Genomic DNA, 16,815 nt, shown 5'->3' with positions numbered 1-16,815 from the left:
ACACATACACACACAGTTGCTGGTGTCAGTTGGAGTACAGTGACAGGTGTCATTCAGGTTGGAGGAGTCATGCATCGAGCATACTCTCATTGTCCGGTGTCATAGGCTCTGTTCCAATACAACAGCGGACCTTTCGCAATGGAACACAACGTGGTCTGTTCCAATAACAGCACTAGCATATAACTTAGAACGCATGCTCAATACATTGCCTATTCCAAGTGTACATGGTATGTTAGTATGGACAATGGCCATTGTCTCACTGATTCTTATCCACATGCCTTAGGAGTCTCTTTTAAATTATACACTAATTGGCAGTGAGGTAAAAGCCTACCCATTGGTTAAAAAGAAGAATAAAATGATGGGCTCCAACAAAACTGTCCAGTTAAGACTGTAAAAGTGAGAGATTTAACTGTCTAGGTCCAATTTTCAGTTTGGCTATATACACTATAAACACAAAAGCCAAATTAGTGGATTCAACTATTTCAGCCACACCCGTTGCTGACAGGTGTATAAAATCGAGCACACAGCCATGCAATCTCCATACACAAACATTGTCAGTAGAATGTCCCATACTGAAGAGCTCAGTGACTTTCAACGTGGCACCGGCATAGGAATGCCACCTTTCCAACCATTCAGTTCCTCAAATTTCTGCCCTGCTAGAGCTGCGCCGGTCAACTGTAAGTGCTTTTATTATGAAGTGGAAACGTCTAGAAGTAACAACGGCTCAGCCGCAAAGTGCTAGGCCACATAAGCTCAAAGAACGGGACCACCGAGTGCTGAAGCACTTGGCGCGTAAAAATCGCCTGCCTCTGTTACAACACTCACTACCGATTTCCAAACTGCCTCTGGAAGCAACGTCAGCACAAGAACTGTTCGTCGGAAGCTTCATGAAATGGGTTTCCATGGACGAGCAGTCGCACACAAGCCAAAGATCACCATGCACAATGCCAAGCATTGGCTGGAGTGGTGTAAAGCTCTCAGCCATTGGACTCTGGAGCAGTGGAAACACATTCTCTGGAGTGATGAATCACGCTTCACCATCTGTCAGTCCGACAGACGAATCTGGGTTTGGAGAACGCTACCTGCGCCAATGCATAGTGCCAACTGTAAAGTTTGGTGGAGGAGGAATAATGGTCTGGGGCTGTTTTTCATGGTTCGGCCTAGGCCCTTTAGTTCCAGTGAAGGGAAATATTGACGCTACAGCATACAATGACATTCTAGAAGATTCTGTGCTTCCAACTTTATGGCAACAGTTTGGGGAAGGCCCTTTCCTGTTTCAGCATGACAATGCCCCTGTGCACAAAGCAAGGTCCGTACAGAAATGGTTTGTCGAGATTGGTGTGGAAAAACTTGACTGGACTGCACAGAGCCCTGACCTCAACTCCATCGAACACCTTTGAGATGAAAATGGAACGCTAACTGCGAGCCAGGCCTAATCACCCAACATCCGTGTCCTACCTCACAAATGCCCTTGTGGCTGAATGGAAGCAAGTCCCCGCAGCAATGTTCCAAAATCTAGTTGAAAGCCTTCCCAGAAGAGTGGAGGCTATTATAGCAGCAAAGGGGGGACCAACTCCATATCAATGCCCATGATTTTTGAATGAGATGTTCGACGAGCAGGTGTCCACATACTTTTGGTCATGTAGTGTATATATTCCCTCCATTTTCTTCACTCTTCTTGGCATCTCTCTCTCTCTCTCTCTCTCGCTCTCTCATCGTCCAGGCAGCTACAGTGATACATCTAATCAGACTGTCAGTTAGGAAACGCTGATAGAATTATTTCAAATCCATAATCTCCTTCCTGTCCACAGATGGTAGTTTACAGCAGTTTATATTTTTTCCTTTGGCATGCCACATTTGGTTAGAAAAAATCTATGTCTATGGTGCTGCTTCAGACTTAGGCCTAGGTTGCAGTTTGCAATACCTGGACTAAAACATCCCAAAAACAGCTTTACGTTTGTAACAATATAGTGTATGATACACAATTCCGAAGCTCTTAATGAACTGCAAAAAAGCAACAGAAAATCAACAAATCAGATATTGAGCCCTTTTTAAGACAATTGGTCACATATAGTGCTTTTATGAGGCCTTCCCTGCATCGCAGAATGCTGTACTAATTAATGAGGAGAAATGGCTCTCAGACTCCCACACATAGACTACCTGTAGCTCAGTATTTAGCAGAGTGCTCCGCTTAAGCCTTCACTGCACAGTATGTGTTCTTCATTATAAACTGGCTGATTTGAGCCTTGAATGCTGATTGGCTGACAGCCATGGTATATCAGACCGTATACCACAGGTATGACAAAACATTTAATTATACTGGTCTAATTATGTTGGTAACCATTTTATAATAGCAATAAGGCACCTCGGGGGTTTGTGATATATGGCCAATATACCACGACTAAGGACTGTGTCCAGCCACTCCGTGTTGTGTCGTGCTTAAGAACAGCCTTTAGCCGTGGTATACTGGCCGTATACCACACTCCCTCGGGCCTTATTGCTTAATTTGACATCAATGTTCAGGTTCATTTTAATTTAGCTTGAAAAGAGGTCAGAAAGGATTGGTCGTTTTTGATAGTTTGTCTTAATTTTCAGTGTGTGGCGTCCACACTCCACAGTCAATCAGTTCTAATTCCACAGATATGGATACCATGAGAGCTATATGAATCATTGTTCAGCGTTCCCTGTCTTTGCCAATTACTTGTGCAGCCTTGAACGTCAACTAGGCAGCAGAGTGATAGTGTAATGGGCAGAAACCCTGTCACCCCTCTGCTCTTGTTCAGGGTGAGTCTCCACTCACCATCACAGTGTTTACTGAGCTACGGGGGAAACATTGAGATCAAATTCTCTGCCAACGTGAGCAAAGTTCAGACTCTACAGTAGACAGATGGGGAGGGGGGAAAATGGCTTATGGCTTGGGGGTAGAAGCTGTTAAGGAGCCTTTTGGTCCGAGACTTGGTGATCCGGTACAGCTTGCCGTACAGTAGTGTAGCAGAGAGAACAGTCTATGACTTGGGTGAATGGAGTCTTTGACAATTCTTTGGGCCTTCCTCTGTCACCGCCTAGTATATTGGTCCTGGATGTCAGGAAGCTCGGCCCAAGTGATGTACTGGGCCGTACGCACTACTCTCTGTAGCGCTTTACGGTCAGATGCCGAGCAGTTGCCATACCAGGTGGTGATGCAACTGGTCAGGATGCTCTCGATGGTGCAGCTGTAGAACATTTTGAGAATCCAGGGACCCATGCCAGATCTTTTCAGTCTCCTGAGGGGGAAAAGGTGTTGTCGTGCCCTCTTCACGACTGTCTTGGTGTGTTTGGACCATGATAGTTTGTTGGTGATGTGGACACCAATGAACTTGAAACTCTCGACCCCATACACTTTGACAGAGCACTATGTGTTGTAAGTGAAGCGGCACAGCATTCCCCCCTTTTGATTTTGTCCTCTTTGATATCCTTAAGGCATTCTCTTGATAGAATGTGTATGTCATAACAAACCACCCACTTCCACTTTTAAGGAAATTCATAATCCCCTTCATTAGAAATGATTAAATTGTCCATCTTAGTAATAATGTTTTAGTAATAATTCCCCCGAGGCTAAAATGAGGCCTACTGAGTCCATGTCGAATCAAAACAAAGCTCCCTGCTAGTTAGTTCTGTTCATTTCCTATGCATAACATTGTTACACATAGTCAAACACATAGCCACTACATACAGATAAAATACAAAAACTACTGCTACTGACATATTTAGAGTTGGTAATAGCCGAAAAATACAGGAATTTCAAACCCCAACCCTACATTTGACCTAATATGTGCATATTTGAGACAAAGCAACAGCACAGGAAGCTTTGCCTTTGCCTAAATTCAACAAACTCTGTTTTGGCCCTGTTCTGGTCCTAAAATGACATGATCTTGATCATCCTAATAGCCTTTACATTGATTCGCTCCCTTTCCGTCTGTTTTATGGATGCAGAATTGCCTCACGCTCTTGCGACCCACTTAGATTCATCTTGTTTGAATCCTCTCCTCCCCACCTTGTCACAGTAGTTTCCTGCTAAAAGAGCAGTGTAGCCTCTTTAATAGAACTCAGGGCTTGATAAAGCTCATGCACTGTCATGAGGCTCGGTCTCATGCTTTTTTTCTGTTTTTCTCCTCATTACTGTCTTTTTTGGGTTGTTCAATCTACTCCAATCTGGTTTTATGTATGTCTTGACTTGTCGTTTTCATCTGTACTTTCAATACATTTGTACCGGATCAGCCTTGTGTTAAAAATACACGCGCATGTGCACACACACACACACACACACACACACACACACACACACACACACACACACACACACACACACACACACACACACACACACACACACACACACACACACACACACACACACACACACACACACACACACACACACACAGGACATCATACCCAACTGGGCAAAAACTGTCAATAAGAATGTGGTCTTAACTGACTTGCCTAGTTAAATAGAGGTAAAAAATTAAATAAAAAAGAACTGTTGCGCTTTTCTACAGGATCTGTCTTTTCTAGTATTGAAGTCTGCCAACCTCAGCACGGCCTGTGCTTGTCAGACATGGGAAAGAGCTTGACAAAACACTGTTGGAGCGCAGCGCATCTAGCTACTACAAGTGTGATGGCCATAATTCCCCTGAGGCTACTGCCGACATAGACCCGGGTGGATGCCAGAATCAGTGTGTGTATAATTCATAATGTATCCAAACTGGCTTCCAAAAATAGCTGTCTCCTCTCCTGTACAATGGATGCAATGTCACAATCTACGGAGAGATATGTACAGTGTCTCCTCCTTCCGTGTCTGCCACATTTGACTTTGTTCAAAGTATGTACTGAATGATCAAATCAAATTGTATTTGTCACATGCGCCGAATACAACAGGTGTAGACCTTACAGTGAAATGCTTCCTTAAAAGCTCATAACCAACTATGCAGTTTTAAGAAAAGAGTTAAGAAAATATTTACTAGATAAACTAAAGTAAAAAATAAAAAAGTAACAATAAAATAACAATAACAAGGCTATATACAGGGGGTACCAGTACCGAGTACAGGTACCGGGTACAGGTTAGCCAAGGTAATTGAGGTAATATGTACATGTAGGTAGGGGTAAAGTGACTAATATGTAAAACATCCCTCCTTTGCTCTTCTTAACCCTCAAATCTCCTTTAATTTCTGAAAAGATAAACTGATAGAGATACGTGTGGTGAAATATCCAATTAACTAAATACTCCATTCCAAAATAAATATCCTTTTGAAAAGGACCTATCTGAAGGGAAACCACAACTAGTAAAGGAGCTGAGGATATCAGATAGTAGAACACTAAAGTCACAAGGGCATCCTGTCTGTAAACCAGTGATGTATAGCCTCAAAGCTAAGTGCCACCTCTACTCCGCATTTTAACTTGGTTTAAACATCAAGATGGGTACCTAGGAATGATCTACTGACGAGAGAAACTGTTGAAACCTCAAGGACAGCTTTTTGATTCACTCCAACAAGATATTTGTCAGTGGCGAATAAAAATCTCCACTTATCTTCTTTTTATTTTGTTGGCATTCTGTAAGGTAAACCACACAGGGATTCAGACAATGGACTTCCTCTGTGGAATTGCATTTATTGCTGCGTCTTATGTTTATGTGTCATCAACATTCTTTTATAGACTGGGTGGTTCGAGCCCTGAATGCTGATTGGCTGACAGCCGTGGTATATCAGACCGTATACCACAGGTATGACAAAACATTTATTTTTACTGCTCTAATTATGTTGATAACCAGTTTATAATAGCAATAAGGTACCTCTGGGGTTTGTGGTATATGGCCAATTTACCACGGCTAAGGACTGCATCCATGCACACCGCGTTGTGTCGTGCGTAAGAACAGCCCTTAGCCATGGTATATTGGCCACATACCACACCCCCTCGGGCCTTATTGCTTAATTATAGTGCCTTTGAGCGTTATCAATGCCACAAATCTCCAACTCATTCTTGTAAGGTCATACCGCGCTTGAACCCTTCTGACTGAATGCTGGTCGGCCTGCAAATCTCAAATGAAAAGGCAGGGGACTTAGATTGCTGTTACTGCTGGTGAGATTTGGTCATCTCCCAAAGCCTTTACATTCTCAAACCAGTTAGAACAGTGGTAGCACATATCTTTCTGTCTGACCACCAGTATTTATTCAGTCCTGGGCTATTTATTCAGTCCTGGGCTCTTATGTCATGACTGAGTTAATCAAAACTCTCAAATACTAATTCCACTTGTACACACAATCATAAAGACCTACTGATATCATCTCATGAGACTGTATTAGACTCATATTGTCTCATGGGACGAAGCGAAATATAATCTTGTGCTATATGACTAACCTTACTCTGAATACAGCATTTAAACACTGCTACTCTGGTCAAAAGGGGCCATTCCATAACAAGTTATGAATCACTTTTCTTTGTCCCTTGACAAAGGCTTGTCTCCTCAAAAGGACTTGGGAAGCTGCGTGATCAATATGCACTGAACAAAAATACAAACGCAACATGTAGTGTTGGTCCCATGTTTCATGAGCTGAAATAATAGATCTCAGAAATGTTACATATGCACAAAACAGTATTTCTCTCAAATGTTGGGCACACATTTGTTTACATCCCTGTTAGTGAGCATTTCTCCTTTGCCAAGTAAATCCATCCATCTGTCAGGTGTGGCATATCAAGAAGCTGATTAAACAGTGTCATCATTACACAGGTGTACCTTGTGCTGGGGACAATAAAAGGCCACTCTAAAATGTGCTGTTTTGTCACACAACACAATGCCACAGATGTTTCAAGTTTTGAGGGAGCATGCAATTGGCATGCTGACTGCAGGAATGTCCACCAGAGCTGTTGGCAGATACGCACACCTGTGCCCCATCATTAGGGCACACCTGGACTTCATCACTATCCTGATTACTCCCCCTTTATCTAGCACTCCCTAGCATCACTATTCAGGCAGAATTGATTCTGTGTTCATGTCAAGACGCTGCTCTTGGTTTGTATCGCGCTATGTTTATTATTATTATTAAACTCACCACCTGCTTCCTGACTCCCAGTGTCATCGTTACAGAATTCTGGCTTTACAAATGAAAGCAGCAGGGAATCAGGACATTCCCAGATGATTGGTGAACAGGGACACCTATTTCACCAACACCACGACCAGCTGGCGCAACTGGGGATGGCTATGGGTGAGGTTTTCCGCGTTCTTCAATGTCTCGACATTACCCGAGGGACGTCACTTCCAACTAGCGATGGATTTTCTATCACAAGTCGAACCAGCACCCCAGCCCATCCAGCAGTCCGCCCAGGTCAGCGATGCCCATTTGTCCCTCCCGGACAAATATGACATGGCTTTCTATTCCAGTGCTCCCTCTATTTCGCTCATCAGACGGGAGCCCCCACCACTGAGAGGTCCAACGTTGCCACGGTTATTTCTCTGCTGACCGGACGGACGTAGGAGTGAGCTACGGCTGTCTGGGAGAGGGGGCACTGGCTTCCTATGAGGGATTCAAGGCTCTGTTCAGAGGAGTCTTCGATCATCCACCGGAGGGCAGAGAGGGGAGGTGAGCGCCTACTCCAGCTACGGTAGGATGGCCAGACCGATGCGGAGTATGTCCTCACCTTCCGGACCGTGGCACTCTCCAGTTGATGGAATGAACCGGCACTCAACACCATATTCGGAAGAGGACTGTGCAAAGAGGTGCAGACCGAATTGGCATGCCGATACTACACCCTCTCCTTTAATGCACTCATCGCGATGGCCATCTGTCTGGATAACCTATACCAGGAGTGTCGGCACCCCCATCGCCTCTCTCCCTCCTTCCTTGACCATTCTGTATCAGAGCCTAACTCCATGGAGGTAGGAGCCACATGCCTCCCCGTGGCTGAGCGATGCCATAGGAGACAGCTAGGGCTCTGTCCCTATTGTGGTCAAGAGGGGCACCAGCTTCAATGGTGTCCGGTACGTTCCAACCCAGGGTCCACGAGAGCATGAGTATTCCATCATCACTTTCCACCAAACCCTTTTTAGTATCGATTTCACTAGTTGGCTGTCCCTCATCTACTATTTCTACAACTCTAGTGGATTCTGGTGCCACGGGAATTTTATTGACCAGGTCTTTGCCGCCTCCCTGAACATCACCTTATACCTGCTCTCCTCCCCGGTTCAAGTGCAAGATAATGGACCACTGTGATCTGGGACTATCACACACATCACAACACCATGCACCCTCACTGTGGAGTCCATACATCAAGAAAGCATTCCCTTCATCATCAGTGCACCCATACAAAAGATAGACCTCCCATGTCTCCAACGCCATAACCCCACCATCTCATGGTCGAGGATGACAATCACGGACTGGGCACCCGAATGCCAGAGGACCTGCTTTCCCTTCCCCTATGGTTCCACATTGGTTGAGAGTCCTGTGGTTGCCCTTCAGCCCAACATCCCGGAGGTATACCAACACATGCGGGAGGTTCTTTCCAAAACCCGTGGCAACTGCCTCCCTCCTCTCCCCTGGGACTGTGCCATCGACCTGCTTTCAGGCTCTGCGCCCCTGTGCAGCCGCATCTACCCTCTGTTAATGGCTGAAACGAAGGCTACGGATGAGTACATCCATGAGGCCCTCCAACAAGGTTTCGTCCACGTCCCCTTTGTTGGCAGGCTTCTTCTTTGTGGCAAAGAAGGATGGAGGGTTACACCCATGCATTGATTACAGATGTTTGAATGCCATCACCACTAATTACCATTACCCTCTCCCGTTGGTCCTGGCAGCGATCAAACAGCTCCACGGGGCCCACTTAAAAAAAAAAAAGTAACCCAATTGTAAGTGTGTAGTGCCTACAATCCTATCTGGGAAGGGGGAAGAATGGTTGACATTTTTCAGCACGGTGTCCAACGACAAGGTAATCCACAAAAATGTTATCCATGTGCATATGACTCAGAGAAACTGTCTCCTGCAGAGAGGAACTATGACTTCGGCGATCGGGAGCTCCTGGCGGTGAAGTTGGCATTAGAGGTGTGGAGACACTGGCTGGAGGGTGCCAAGGACCCATTTCTCATCCTCACCGACCATCGGAACCTGGAGTACATACAGACAGCGAGGCGGCTGAACCCACTCCAAGCAAGGTGGGCCCTTTTTTTCACTAGATTTGACTTCAATCTGACATATCGCCCAGGTTCAAAGAACACCAAAGCCGATATCCCATCTCTATGATTCGGGAGAGGTTCCTTCCCTGAGTGCACCCATAATCCTGCCATCGAGTCATAGGCACCGTGGTCTGAGACGTACATGTGGACATTCGCCAGGCCTTGGCGAGGGAACCTGCCCCCACTACCTGTCCTCCTGAGCACATCTACATTCCCACGGGGATAAGGGATTGGCTGCTGACCTGGGCGAACACAGCTGTCATCGCTGGACATCCAGGTATCACCCGCACTATCAATCCTTCTCCAAAAAGTACTGGTGGCTCGCAGGACACCACTTGCTACGTCAACTCCTGTTCCGTATGTGCCCAAACTAAATCTCCCCGGCATGTTCCAGCTGGGAAACTCCTTCCCGTGCCTAGCCCCCTGGTCTCATCTGTCCATTGATTTTGTCACTGATCTCCCCTCTGATGGTTTCACCACCATTTTGGTGGTTGTGGACAGATTCTCTAAATCCTGCCGTTTTATCCCTCTCTCTGGTCGCCCTATGGCTCTCCAGACTGTTCCATCAGGCCATCCGGCACTATGGCCTTCCAGAGGACATCGTCTCCGACTGTGGCACCCAATTACCGTCACGGGTATGGAAAGCCTTCATGGAGAACCTGGGGGTCACGGTCAGCCTCACTTCTGGGTACCAGCCTCAGTCTAACGGGCAGGTGGAGCGGATAAACTAGGAGCTGGGGAGGTTTTTGAGGAGTCACTGCCAGGACCGGCAGGGGGAGTGGGCCTGATTCCTTCCCTGGGCGGAGTACGCTCAGAATTCATTGCGTCACTCCTCCACCAGGCTGACTCCTTTCCAGTGTTATCAGCCAGCCCTAGCTCTGAACCCCGAGCCAGACCGAAGCCTCTGCGGTGGACGAGTGGTTCAGGCGCGCAGACGAGGTTTGGAATGACGCCCACGTGATGCTCTGCCACCAGAAAGAGCAAGCAGATCACCACTGTAGTGAGGCTCCCATGTTCCATCCTGGTGATTGCGTCTGGCTCTACACCAGAAACTTCCCACTCCGCCTGCCCTGTAAGAAGCTGAGCCCCCTGTTTGTAGGGCCATTCAAGGTCCTCCGGAGGGTCAATGAGGTAACGTATAGATTATAGCTCCCACTAATTACCGAATCTCACCCTCTTTTCATGTTTCCCTCAGGCCAGTGGTTTCTGGTCCCCTGGCTGAATCCGTCCCCTATGACGGGGGGGTACTGTCACGTCTACTCCCGCCCCGGTGCTCAACATCGCCGGTTTACTAACCACCGGTCCTGGCAACCCATCATTACACACACACACCTGGCAATCCACATTATGCACACCTGCTCCCCATCGTGTGGCATACCTGGACTATCCTGATTACTCCCATTTATCTAGCATCATCCTTCAGGCAGTGTTGGTTCTGTGTTCATTTCCAGACGCTTCTCTTGTTTTGTATCGCTCTGTGTTCATTATTAAACTCACCACCTGCATCTGACTCCCAGCGTCATCGTTACATCCAAATTGAGCGGTCGGCCATGTTCCCAGGGGGAACCATTAGAGATTACTGCCTGGCCATTGGCTAATCAGCGTTCTTAGCCACAGAGAGCTTGGTTCAAACGGGACCCAGTGGTGTGGAGGCTGTGCTTTGACAAAGTGGTTATATCCTACCTGTTTGGCCCTGTCCGGGGGTTTCATCGGCTGGGGCCACAGTGTCTCCTGACCCCTCCTGTCTCAGCCTCCAGTATTTATGCTGCAGTAGTTTATGTGTCGGGGGCTAGGGTCAGTCTGTCACATCTGGAGTATTTCTCTTGTCTTTTCCGGTGTCCTGTGTGAATTTAAATATGCTCTCTCTAATTCTCTCTTTCTCTTTCTTTCTTTCTCTCTCGGAGGACCTGAGCCCTAGGACCATGCCTCAGGACTACCTGGCTTGATGACTCCTTGCTGTCCCCAGTTCACCTGGCCGTGCTGCTGCTCCAGTTCCAACTGTTCTGCCTGCAGCTATGGAACCCTGACCTGTTCACCGGACGTGCTACCTGTCCCAGACCTGCTGTTTTCAACTCTCTAGAGACAGCAGGAGCGGTAGAGATACTCTCAAAGATCGGCTATGAAAAAGCCAACTGACACTTACTCTTGTGTTACTGACCTGTTGCACCCTCGACAACTACTATGATTATTATTATTTGACAATGCTGGTCATTTATGAACATTTGAACATCTAGGCCATGTGCTGTTATAATCTCCACCCGGCACAGCCAGAAGAGGACTGGCCACCCCTCATAGGCTGGTTCCTCTCTAGGTTTCTTCCTAGGTTTTGGCCTTTCTAGGGAGTTTTTCCTAGCCACCGTGCTTCTACACCTGCATTGCTTGCTGTTTGGGGTTTTAGGCTGGGTTTCTGTACAGCACTTTGTGATATCAGCTGATGTAAGAAGGGCTATATAAATACATTTGATTTGATAACTAAACTTAGGCTGCAGACAAATCCCTTGACATAGGGGTCATCTCAGACAAACAAGATGGGTATCAAAGTCATCCTTTAAACCATTCCTCATATCAACCCCCTGAGGCTCCTCCAGAAGGCACATGTCAAAACACTGACACACTCTTTGGGCTTTAAATGGGTCTCTTTAAGCGCTTGTTTATTGGCCGCCCAAAGGGGTTATTACAGCAGAGCAACAAAGATAGAGGGGGTTGAAAGACAAGGTGTTTTTTACAATCGTTTCCCTAGTGATTAGTGACAGGTCAACAGTGCAATGGCACCACCACGATTGGTGTGGGTTACACCACACACCAACGCGATTGTGTAGCCTGAAGGCAAAATTGCAGAGGGGAAAATGCTTAAATCCATTTCAAATAAATCTATATATGCAAATGCAGTTCTTGGTATGGCACATTGCTAATTCTAGCAATGAGAGTTGTGAAGAAAGATCTGCTGACAGCTTGTTTAACCTACATGACCCAGAGCAACTGAAGTCAGTACATCATACAGATGTAGGATCTTAATTTGATAACCTTGTTGCAGGAGAATTTTCCCACAATGCAGTAAATGTAAAACCTGAAGTGTATTTGAGGTTTGAAATGGCTTTTCTAAAGTTTAATTTCCACTTTGAAATTTCAGACTTTATTTTCCCTTATAAAAGACATATCAACCGCAACAAATGTCCATTAGTTATAATTCACATTTCCTGTTGCTGCAGGATTTTTTTTCCTGCTGTAGGAGACTGGCTCAAATTAAGATCCTACATCTGTATGGCTATAGCAGCCAACGAAGGGCTCACAGTGTACCAAAAGTAAAGTCAGACCTATAGTTTGAGGCATACATCTGGGCATCTGTGAACTACCAAGATAAATATTTATACACTTCACCAGAATAAAAATAGTCCTAACAAGAGGAAAGATTCCTTTCTTCCTGTTAGAGGAAATACAAGAAAGGCATAACAAAAAACAAGCAGTCCGATAAATCACAGAAATAATGTCTGTATTCACACAGAGAATACCATGAGCTGCAAAACAAATAATGAAACCATGGTCATCAGTGGTGTCTGCTAGTAGTCATGGTGGTATCTGCTAGTAGAAAGTCATGGCTTGCTTTGCTTTAGCAAAACAGACGCTGGTCATGTCAGAATTACGAGGATTATGTTTCTACCATTGAAACAAACAAACAAATACATGTGGGATACAATGTTTCAAAACAACTAGGCCTGGTCTGCTGCCATGTAGTCTATCCAGAAGTCTTGATATTTTACCCAGAAATCAGTTAATCTGAGCTTGACATGTGGTTGGATTGATACAGACACAAATCTTGGAAGGTAGGCCTACTGTACCAACACAGTCCTTTTCATTTTCTGTAATTATACAAGATTTGATTATAATTGTAATGACTCTCTCTTTAAAAATTTAATTACCCCAAAAAGGGAAATTGTGGATACCTCAAGGTATCAAGCTTGGTAAAAGACCTTTGAGCAGGTTATATTATATACCTTTTCAGAGATTCTATGACTGGGAGATGTAATGCGGACATGCCCATTCTGTGATTGACTGGGCTCCTTTGCGTCGCCACATTTATAGCATGGCACACTGAAGCGTTTGGAAAAAAACAATAGGGACCCTGATGAAACCTCCCCATAGGCTATAGCCCTTGTGTAGGCTTTAGACAAACAAGAGGCAAAAATTATAAGTGAAATCCATTTGTAGTGTTAAATAACAATGAAATTGGAGTATGAGAATGCATTTGCCCTCATTTATTTCCCTCTCACAATGCTGGGGGTCGATAAGAACACAAGTTGAGAGAACATTCCAGATGCACCTATTGCTGATAATAACAAGACTTCAAATGAGAAAAGCTTTTGCTTAGACTCATAACTATGAATTCATAACTATCTCTCTATATATACACACAAACAGTCAAGTGAGGCAGCGTGAGTTGTGGATGTCTTGCCAAAGGCGTTGATGATGTTTTGACAGTTTTATGCAAATACAAAGGCTGTTAATCATGCGCAACCCCATAGCAAGCATGCATGTGCCTGGTATTTTATATAACCGACAGACCCCCTCATAGCACAGTCAGAGGCTCCACTTCTGGATACCTGACTTAGGGGAACATGGTGTGGGTTTGGAGGAATACAAGCAAAAGCTTCAGCCATAACATCGATCTGATGTGTGGTATGATGTCACCTTAGTGGAGAATGCTCTAGACATAGCAAATCCAAACATGTTGCACATTTCTGTTTTAATGTTGAAATGTCTTATGTAAGTGCTGTGTCATTATGTGCTATTTTCACCAAATAAATAGAAATCATGGACATTAATATGGAGTTGGTCGCCCCTTCACTATTAAAGCAGTTTAATAGCCTCCACTCTTCTGGGAAGGCTTTCCACTAGATGTTGGAACATTGCTGCGGGGATTTGCTTCCATTCAGCCACAATAGCCTTAGTAAGTTCGGGCACTGATGTTGGGCGATTAGGCCTGGCTCACAGTCGGTGTTCCAATTCATCCCAAAGGTGTTCGATGTGGTTGAAGTCAGGGATCTGTGCAAGCCAAACAAGTTCTTCCACACTGATCTCGACAAACAGTTTCTGTATGGACCTCGCTTTGTGCATGGGGACATTGTCATGCTGAAACAGGAAAAGGCCGTCCCAAAACTGTTGCCACAAAGTTGGAAACACAGAATCGTCTAGAATGTCATTGTATGCTGTAGCGTTAAGATTTCCCTTCACTGGAACTAAAGGGCCTTGCCCGAACCATGAAAAATAGCCCCAGACCATTATTCCTCCTCCACCAAACTTCAGTTGGCACTATGCTTTGGGGCAGGTAGCCAAACCCACATTCATCCTTCGAACTGCCATATGGTGAAGCGTGAATCATCTGTGTATATATATATATATATACACACTAGCCTATATCTTATTCATGTTTTTAAATAAATATATATTCATATCTATATATAATTATGTTTTTAACATTAATCAGTTATTGTATTTGTATTATTTTTGTACTGATTAAAATCTGTTATTTTGAAGCTGTTGAAGCAAATTATTTTGGCAAGTGCAGTAGATAAAACATCATTTAAACTTTAAAGGGTTTTAACCTAGTACGAGATTCGACTTTAACCGAATCCCACGTTACTTGTCTTGACTTTCAGGACCTTGGACAAGAGCACAGCGGTTCGCGTCGCCTGGAAAACCACCGCGCGACAGCTTCCGCGTCTACTTAGCCAACTACATACACCTCGAAAGGTCAGTTATTCGGGAGAACAGCTCGCTGGTACATTGAACAAACATCTCAGTGTCACGGCTTTTGAACTGCGATGGCACTCTCAGATCTAGGCTACCCTGGCTATTGCATGCGAGGCATAGCCTGCAGACACCTGTTGTCCATTATTATAAGTTGTCTTGGCGGTGTATCCAATGCTGCTTTTAGTTGATGTTTTCTGATGTTAAAACGTATTTTAATACTGTAACCTATATATAAATTGGAATCACTCTTTGGATCACATAAAGACCCCCCCCCAAAAAAAAAAAAAAACATGCTGAAGGGGCAAAGTGTAACACAAACCTAACCAACACAAATCCTAACCTATTTTTTGGTGCCAAATGTGAACAGAAAAACCATGACACCGTCATTGCTTTGAAGACTTGAACCTTTTGTTCTACTCCCGTGCCCTTATCATTTCAACCCATGTAATCAACCAAAGAGTGCTTCTAAACATGATTACCAAGTGGAGAAACTAATCCCCGTGCTCGCGGCACGTTGATTTCCTAACAACATATTCAAAGCATTAAGGGTTGCGCATTTTCGAAAACCCTTTCCCAAATGAACATTATTACAACTTAAACAACTAGTAGCCAAGTCTATAATCTTTAAACCGTAAATGAAAGCACAAGTTGTTTCACCACTTCATATGCCAAGTCAACTGTGTAAAAAAGGATTTTTAAAAACAACGCAACATATGAATTTAAGTCTTAAACTGTAATGAAAAAGCTCAATTATCGTAGCCTAAGTATAATTTCCATGAATTATATCCCATATATGATATTCATTAGCCTATTTGAAAATATGAAATACCCTATTGGCCCCTCCAAAAGGTTAAAATTAGGCTAACAGACAACGTAAATCAATAGACGCCTATTTAGTTAACCATAGCCTACACTTTAGCTGAATTGTACAGGTTAAATGGGCTATGTTTAGTTAAAGAAAAAGCGTAGGGCCAGTAGGAATCTAATGACATATTTTGATGAGGTTAGGTACCGGCACTGGACAGCAAAGGAAGATGAAAATGGGCTACTTACATGTGAAACTCCTTTATTTACAGCATTGCGTCCCCCAGTCTACTTCAATACATTTGGGCATTTCCATCCACTAGAAGAGATAAGGCCATGTCGAACACTCTTTACACAATTCCAAACAATCCGAAATACCTTATTTGAAAAGTGTTATAATTAATTCGAAGATAGAATTTGTTTTGTTAATGCAAGGTGCACCCAATGATTCGAAAAAAACGCGCGTATTCTACCAGTTGTTAACCCAACTCATTATTAGGCATATTTTTAACGGTTCTGAGTTGACCGATTTATATTTTATTGCACTTTCCAATAAATAGACTCCAAATAAATTATTTAATATGCTCCGTGCAGAAAGTCGTTGTCCACACAGCTGTTGATTTAGTCCAAGTAGTCTATAACAACTTTACGCGCGACGGTTTACCGCAAGAAGCGTCGGTGAGAGATTCTGTAACCTGTCACGGAAAACGAGTCCGGACCATTTGATTGCCCTTGAGCCGCGAAGTGAGGAAGTCAAACGTTCAGAGGTAACGCCTACTCCCATTTGTCTGTGCTGTGTTCTTCAGGAGGGCATAAGGCTAATAAAGTTATAGTGGAGCATGCAATAATAGGTTAATAAGTTTAAATAATGTAGAGATGGAATGAGGATGAGCAAGAAAGTCTGGATAATGAAACAGTTTTATTAAAAAGTCCTTATGATGAGTCTGTAATCCTCCTAGCTTCAGACGTGTCACAAAAAGCACATTGCGCTTTTAAATAGCCGACAGTTGAAATATAGGCCTAGCGCTATAAGATTTAAAGGGTTAGGCCATTTGATTGATCTT

The 16,815-nt window shown here is 44.4% G+C and overlaps 1 protein-coding gene across 1 annotated transcript in view; it reads right to left on the bottom strand.

Annotated features, from left to right (window-relative positions):
* Window positions 1–16,455, bottom strand: part of LOC123729030 (sodium channel protein type 2 subunit alpha-like) — a 46,322-nt gene extending 29,867 nt beyond the window's left edge. The window contains exon 1 of the mRNA XM_045702729.1: window positions 16,001–16,455. The gene's annotated coding sequence lies outside the window, so the exon portion shown is untranslated. The remainder of the gene's footprint in view (window positions 1–16,000) is intronic.
* Between the last annotated feature and the right edge of the window lie 360 nt (window positions 16,456–16,815).

The sequence above is a fragment of the Salmo salar genome, chromosome ssa19, assembly GCF_905237065.1.
Source record: "Salmo salar chromosome ssa19, Ssal_v3.1, whole genome shotgun sequence".
Classification (NCBI taxonomy): Eukaryota; Metazoa; Chordata; class Actinopteri; order Salmoniformes; family Salmonidae; genus Salmo; species Salmo salar.
The sequence above is the reverse complement of the archived record's forward strand: the minus strand, read 5'-3'. Positions and strand labels throughout refer to the sequence as shown.